This window comes from Homalodisca vitripennis, chromosome 7 (assembly GCF_021130785.1).
Source record: "Homalodisca vitripennis isolate AUS2020 chromosome 7, UT_GWSS_2.1, whole genome shotgun sequence".
In the NCBI taxonomy this organism is placed as follows: domain Eukaryota; kingdom Metazoa; phylum Arthropoda; class Insecta; order Hemiptera; family Cicadellidae; genus Homalodisca; species Homalodisca vitripennis.
In genome coordinates, this window is record NC_060213.1 from 120,477,016 (window position 1) to 120,484,841 (window position 7,826).

The following is a 7,826-nucleotide window of genomic DNA, read 5'->3' on the forward strand; positions in this document are numbered from 1 at the left end:
CTAACATCTGACGACAAAAGGGCATGTAGTATACAACTCCCTGACAGGTTTTATACTCAAGTTATATTATATTGTCAATAAAACAGATGAAATGAGTGTTTAGGGAAAGCCTGATTATTCTTAAATTACCTTTGATGATATCAAGACATAATTAATTAAGGCAATGAACGGTGTGGTTATTTTAAATGCTGTGAAATATGTTGCTGTGAATCTACAATTTGTGTAGTCAGATATGCGATGAGTCAGATTTCATATGACAATAACCACACACAATTGTGTTTTACCACAGGCAATAATCATACTTAAATTAAATACTTTGTAGTCATATTAAGCTAATAAAGGTATAACATGTAATTTTTTACAGATTTAATACATAATAGTTTACGAAAAATGGAGTGCTTTACTTAGAATTCCTGTCAAACATGGAATATAGTATAGAAGGTACGCAAAATGGCCATTCTTTATAGAAGGAAAAGTTATTACAAATAATTAACAATGAGTTTTATTTAAGCCCACAGATTGACTGGAGAGACAAGAAATTATCTTATCTCGGAGTTAAAGAGACTGAGAGAGAACTGAAGGATATCTTTTCAAACGCGCAGTAGGGCACGCGCAGGTTTAGTGAGGTGACAGCTGGCGTTAGCTTTGAGCAGTCACCAGTCACAGTCAGTCGTTGAGCCCGAGCGCGATTGTGTTGTGATAGTTGGGTTGCAGTTATTAGCGCGGTTACACACCACGGTTGGGTGGGGCTTGTTTTGGTTCATCGCTGTTGACTTCAACTTGCCTGTGGTCTGGCGATCTTACCCGACGACATGGAAAACGTTCATCTAAATTTCACAGTGGGGTCATGAGATTCAATGCTTCTTTGTACTTACAGCGTTGTCCGATCATCTCAAGGTAAGTAAATTATTGATTTTTATCTTAGTGTAGTAAGATAAATTTATTTAAATAATAAATGTAAAATTAATTTATGTCAAGCCCAATATAACTTAGTACTAGCTCAATTTATAGATAATTAATAGATTTTTAAACAAATTTCAGTACAATAACATGAAATTATAACATGTGGTCTGACTTACTCTTTCGTTATTTAATATTTTAAAGTTAAAGGACTAGTAGTTTTAAAAATGTGTCTTAGATTGAAGACTCTTGGAGCTATTGAGGAAATAAATTAAAAATAGTACCAAATTTTAATAAAACAATAATTTTTCAATACGGTTTATTTTTTGGACGAGGCCTTTTAAAACCAAAGGTTTCATAACAAGCACAAATAAATAATTACATTAGTTTTAATTAAAATTAATATTAAAATACCGTATGGTTTAAATATGCATATACAAGAATGTTAGAAACATTTCAGCCAGTATAAAAATTTATTTATGACCACCGTTTAATTTTTGAGTAAAATAAACCTTATTAGAAAAGTATTGCTTTATTAATATTTAGTACTATTATGTCTAATAGATACTTTTAGGAGAATTGCATTTTATAACATTTTCTTTTCCTTGTAACATTTAAAAATAAATACTTTACATTTTCAAAACCTTTATAAAAAGATAAGTGATAAGTCAACACAATCTACAAATTAAAATATCTGTTCTCTGTAATAATACAAAGCAATCAAAACCAAAGAAATTAATAAATAAGATTATACAGTTTTTATTGGATTGTGTTTAAATGGAATGATTGGTTATTTTTGGACATACTACAAAAATGTATTGTTTATAAAAATCCTAGCAAATTTTCAGCATTAATAAAAAGTCATGAGTAGTACTGAAGTAATTCAAGAAGAATTTGCAGTGTATTTAAGGTTGCAATGAATTCTAAGTAGGTATTAAACTTGTTTAAATTTGGTTATTTATGATGAATAATTTGAAAGGATGATAAAATTTCAGACATTTCGCATTGTGATATGTTTCAAAAAGTTTATCACCACATCTCAAGAATTAATTTCTACCATCTTCTTTCAGGTGTATAAAACTTAATTTAACAACGTAACTGCCCTAGGGCCCTGTTTATAACGCCGTCTGGTCGGCCTTTTCTTGACCAATCTGCCAATATGTTGTCTTGTACATATTAAGCATATTCTGTTGCCTATTTGTAAATCAAGATTAAAAATTATGAACAGGGAATGAGAAATTTTTGATATTGGAAACATACATTGAAGTAACGATATCAAAATAATAAGGGTTTTCCTGTTTGGGTTATTGTAAAAGGTCTACCTATTTATTTCTTTACGGAGATATTAACGCAATTGTTATTAATGCAAAAAGAAAAACAGTTACAACGTGAAACAAATTTTTGTCATATATAAATTGAAGAATTTGCTGCAAATAGAACAATTATGGAACACTGCAGTTTAGTGTAGAACGTATTTAACATTTTCGATACTCCATAACTTAATTAGTATTTTCAAATAACACCAACATATTGTGTAATCTGGTAAACTATTATTTAAATATAGCCTACAGTTAAGTTTTTGAAAATTATCTTATGAATGACTTTTAGGATGTTATCACATAGATCATGTATGCAATTATTAATACGTAATTCATTTGTCACAAAATCTACCTACTTCAAACTATGCTGGTAGGAGAATTTTACAATAGCTTTTTGAAACCAAATTTTATTTATTTACTGCTTTAACAAATGTGTGGGTACACTAATATTCAGGTTACAGACTGGAGGCCTGGAGTAACGCTTTTTAGTTATTTTGGTAGCCTATGTTTATTGGGTTTTGGTGAAATTAGTTTCAGATAAATTTTATTTATATTTCTCAACAGATAGTATATGAAATTTTATTTCTGTAAAGGACACCGTGAGAAATTTCTTTTCCAATTGCATTCCAAACACAAACCACACCACACAGAGGTTGTAAAAAGGGTCCTTGATAAGCTTGATTTAGCCCTAAGGATTACGGGTAAAACAATAAAACTTGGTGCATCATTACTGCGCCTATAAATCTACGTTTTGAAGTGACTATCATTTTTTGTGATGTTGCCCTGATATAAAGAAATAGTTTTTAAGGTAGTCTTCACATCTAATGGAGGATGGTCTACAAGGAGTTTGGCTATACATTTTAACATAAGCATACCCCAAGTTATACATTATTTTAAACAAACAATACTATTTGATGTAGAGATTCAGTAACCACCTTACAAATTATTTCTTAGGTCCAGTATTAATTTATTAAGTTTAACTATTTAGATGTACACCATCCTCAAGTGTCTCGAATTTATTATTGGAGTACACACTTATGAGAATTTGTTCAATCTAGCATACACCTTGTAGACTAAAGAGTTGAAGGAATTATGTGACCGATATTGCATTTGTTAAAAATTTAATAAAATATACTAAATAAGTGCAATATTTCATAAAATATTAACCATAGTTAAATACGTAGGAGGAAAGATCGATATCATAGGCAATCTTAAAGTGCTTTCTTTTTAAATACAGCGTGCTCATGCGTTCACTGCTAAAACCCCTCATGGACCGGAAATTCCATAGATAGTGAACTTCCGGAGAGTCGCGTAATTGCAGATTCTCGTGGGAACGAAACGATACAGACTCATTGTACTCATTCATAGGAAATAAATATTTAGTAATTCTTAAATATTAAATTAATAAAATTGTATTTATTTTTTGATACACCAGTGATTATGAAGTAAAATTTTATATTGGAATGCTGTACATTCTTCACAAGACTATTATTTATATCAAAACATAATTCCTGTTATATGATTTTATATTTTTCTTCAATAGGAAATCTTCTAAAAAATCTGAGTGATTTGTTTGACCCATTGTGTCTCAGAATAAACTACTTTAATTATCTGTAAATAACAATGTGTCAATTAAAACATGAAAGTACTGCTGAATTTACTGGAAAATTGACACTACGCGGGATGTCGCGTGTGAGCTAACTTCTGTACGTACTTTTTAAGCGCATAAATAAAGAAGATTGTACAAAAAAATTAAATTAAAAGAACAATATGGAAAATATGTGAATGTATTGTAAGTGAGTGATTGTATCTCTAATTTTAAATGTTTGCATCAGGAAATTTTGCCGAATTGGATGCAGGGGACAATAACGTTTTATTAGGGATCACGAAGAAATATATGAGAAGATAGAATGAGTTACCAAGTTGCTTATCTGTTTAATCATAATAATACTTTTAGATTTTGACAAATGCGGCAATTTGCCCTTGGGTGCCACCTCTTGCATGTTGTTAACATTAATTTGATTATTTAGATTAGAGAACAGTGTGTGAACTGGCGAGAATATTGTGGTCGAAATTTATATAAATTCTTTGCCCAGGAGCTTGCCGGGATGCTGCCTTCTGTTCCTTACTTACTTCCTGAAACTACTCATCTGTTGTCCCTCCATGTGAAGGAGATCTTCAGAGATCTTCAGTCAGTGACCTGGAAGCTAGCAGCTATTCTTCTTGCTGTATCAGCTATTCTTCCTTCATTATTTCCTGAGTATTTCTTAATGTTACTCTTATTTTATGCTTACTTTGTGAAAAGATGTAATGAAAAATCTATAAATAATTATAAAATTAATCGAATAAAATAGTATAATTTGATACATGAAAACTTGTCAGATTGGTATTGAAATTATTCATATTTACTATTAAATAACAAAAGGAAAAAGCTATTTAAACTAAGCTTTTGTATGTACTAAGAGGTTGTCAGTTACATCTTAATATCAACCTCATAAACAATACAGTAATGTTTTCAAAGGGTTTTGTTATATTTGTTTTCTGCATCTGCAAGGGGTTTCTTTCTGCCCAGTATGTGTACATCAGTCTAGACATCTAACTTATTTTAAAACTATCTGATGACAAAATGGTTTGTATTAGGAATGTTAACCTTTTAGCTGTTTCATAAAGATTTATTGTCACTCCTGTTTTTGTGGAATACTCTTTCATGCCAACATCGTTGTGCAATAAATTTGCTGTATATATTATTTTTATATATTAGCATATGTATATACCTATTTGTAGATAGTAAAATTGTCAATACAAATAAAATTTTGTGTTTTTTATTTACATTCAGGAAAAAAGTTATAAAATGGTGAACAGCCATAGATTTAAAGTTTACTGCCTTTTTTCATTTAGGCTGTTTAGAGAACATTTTAGAAACCTGTTAATTTAAGATGGGCTGATATCAAGAGCTGATCATATTACAAAGGCGATTGAATAAAAATATTATGTAAAAATTTTGATAGCATCAGCTAGAGTTTTATTTAAAATAGAAAAAAGCCACCAGTAGCTAATTTTCTGAATGAATACTGTATTACACCACCAACAGGATTGATATTTGTTTACAGGTGAACTGGGTATGGGTGGATGGGCCGGCAGGAACGCATGCTGCATAGAGCTGTGCACAATCAACATGGCAAGAAAACTAAGCAAACAAACATGTTTAACTTTTTATTTTAGTTTAAATTTGTTCTGTTTTATTATTTGTTGAATTTTTCATTGTACAGTTTGTACGGTTCATATTTAATTTGATAATAAGAAAACCATCTTGCACCAATTGTTTCAGATAATCAACGCACTGCTGTAAACAGTCCTTTTACCTCTAATCATAAAGATCAACAGAACATAGATTTAAGCAGTATTACATATTAAATATTTAGTATAAAGAAGTAAAAAAATAACATTTATTTCTTACACAATTAACCACAATGAATAAGAAAGAAAGGATTTTAGTTTTGAAATATACTACATCTGTTAACAATGTGTAATTTTATTTAGACAATAATAAGGCCAATTAAATAAATAAAAATTAAAATGCGACCAAATAACATGACTTGTTTTTTGTTCTTGTCAAATGAGTGACAGTTTTAAAAGGCTTCAACTTTAGAAGACCATTTATAATATTTGTAAACACTACCTGAAACTGACCAGTGGTATCAAATGAATTTCTGAAGTGAGCAGTATCGCTTCATGGCATGACTTTATAAAGGTAAAAGTACAAACATAGTTTCCCTTATAAAAATTCTGATAATGTTGTAAATTCAGATTACTACTGAATGGTATACATGGAAAGAGAGGAATGGAATTGTAAATGTGAGCAAAATCACATATTGTACTTTGAGTCCTGACAATTAAAATAATTAATATTGTATAATGCTTCAACGTTTGAAGTGCAATTAATATTTATGTGTAAACACTACCTGGAACTGACCAATGGTATCAAATGAATTTCAGAAGTGAGCATTATCACTTCATGGCATAACTTTAGTTTATAAGGGTAAAAAGTCTTAACATTTTTTACCTTATGAAGGTCCTACTAATGTTATATATTCAGATTACTTCTGAATGGTGTACATGAAAATGGTCAAAGAGAGGAATGGAATTGTAAATGTGAGCAAAATCACATGTCTTACTTTGGGTCCTTGCAACTCCAACTCCAACCCCAGCAACTGGCAGTAACTTTTTCCTGTAGTGGCGGCATGTTTTCGAGCCTCGTGCAAGGGTTTTTTTTAAAAATTTATTACAAAATATAAATTAAAAGTAATATATATAGAAGTATATATATTTTTGTGTTCAGAATTAAACATATAATAATATTAGTATTTAAATTTGGCCTTAAAAAAATGTTGACTAAAAATTTTTTTTTTCCATGAAATTCAAAATTTTTTTTTTAATTTGGGGGGGGGACCATACGTAGCAAACCAAGTTATAGTAAGAAAATATAAAAGTGAGATAGCCATTTTGTGTCAAATTTATTCTAGTTTCAGAAACACATAAGCATTATACAAATTTATGAAACTATAATAACACTATATAACAAAAAGCAGCGATGCGCATAAATTGTGAAAATAGGGTGTATATGTAAGAGTTTGCTAATAAAAAGTTTTACTAATACAGTTTTACTTCAATACATGTTATATTGCATATTTTATTACTCAGAATGAAGTAAACTATACAGCAGTAGTAAAATAAATTCCATAACTTTTTTTTGAAGAGTCGAAAAAAGTTTCATTTTGTCATTACTCAAAACTTTTGCGAAAAATTTTCGAGAAATTTATTTATTCTAAAATATATTTATTTGCACTACTGCAATATTTAACAATTCACCACACACTAAACACAACACTAAAACACAAATAAACCTACTAAAACTTACTAATAAACACGACTCGTCACATCAACAACTCAGACGGCATCGACAACATGGCGGTCACATCTTTTACGTTCCAAACTACGAACTTGGTACGTTGCAACTACAATACAAAGAGGAATAAAACTATAGTATTCCTTAGGCTTTTTTTTCCCAAATCCAATGGTGCATGAATCGAATCGATACGTTGCCGGAATATACTGTAATGAATGATTATGCAAGGGAATGTTTGTTCATCAAAATTTTGATGAACAACAGTTGAAGGGTTAAGATAAATAATATTGTATAATACTTCAACGTTTAAAGTGCAATTAATATTTATTTGTAAACACTACCTGAAACTGACCAGTGGTATTAAATGAATTTCTGAAGTGAGCAGTATAAATTCATGATATAATTTTAGTTTATAAAGGTAAAAGTTAAAACATAGTTTACCTTATAAAAATCCTGATAATGTTGTAAATTCAGATTACTTTTGAATGGTGTACATGGAAATGGTCAAAGAGAGGAATAGAATTGTAAACGTGAGCAAAATCACATATTGTACTTTGGGTCCTGACAATTAAGATAATTAATATTGTATAATGCTTCAACGTTTGAAGTGCAATTATATTTATTTGTAAATACTACCTGAAACTGACCAATGGTATTACATGAATTTATGAAGTGAGCATTATCACTTCATGGCATAACTT

At 29.8% G+C, this 7,826-nt stretch overlaps 1 long non-coding RNA gene across 1 annotated transcript; it reads left to right on the forward strand.

The window, feature by feature from the left end:
• The first annotated feature begins 827 nt into the window (after positions 1 to 827).
• LOC124366598 lies at positions 828 to 5,451 on the forward strand. The gene is made up of 3 exons (XR_006922835.1): positions 828 to 897; positions 4,316 to 4,479; positions 5,330 to 5,451. It is a non-coding gene; the product is annotated as an uncharacterized LOC124366598 (long non-coding RNA).
• Positions 5,452 to 7,826: the final 2,375 nt, after the last annotated feature.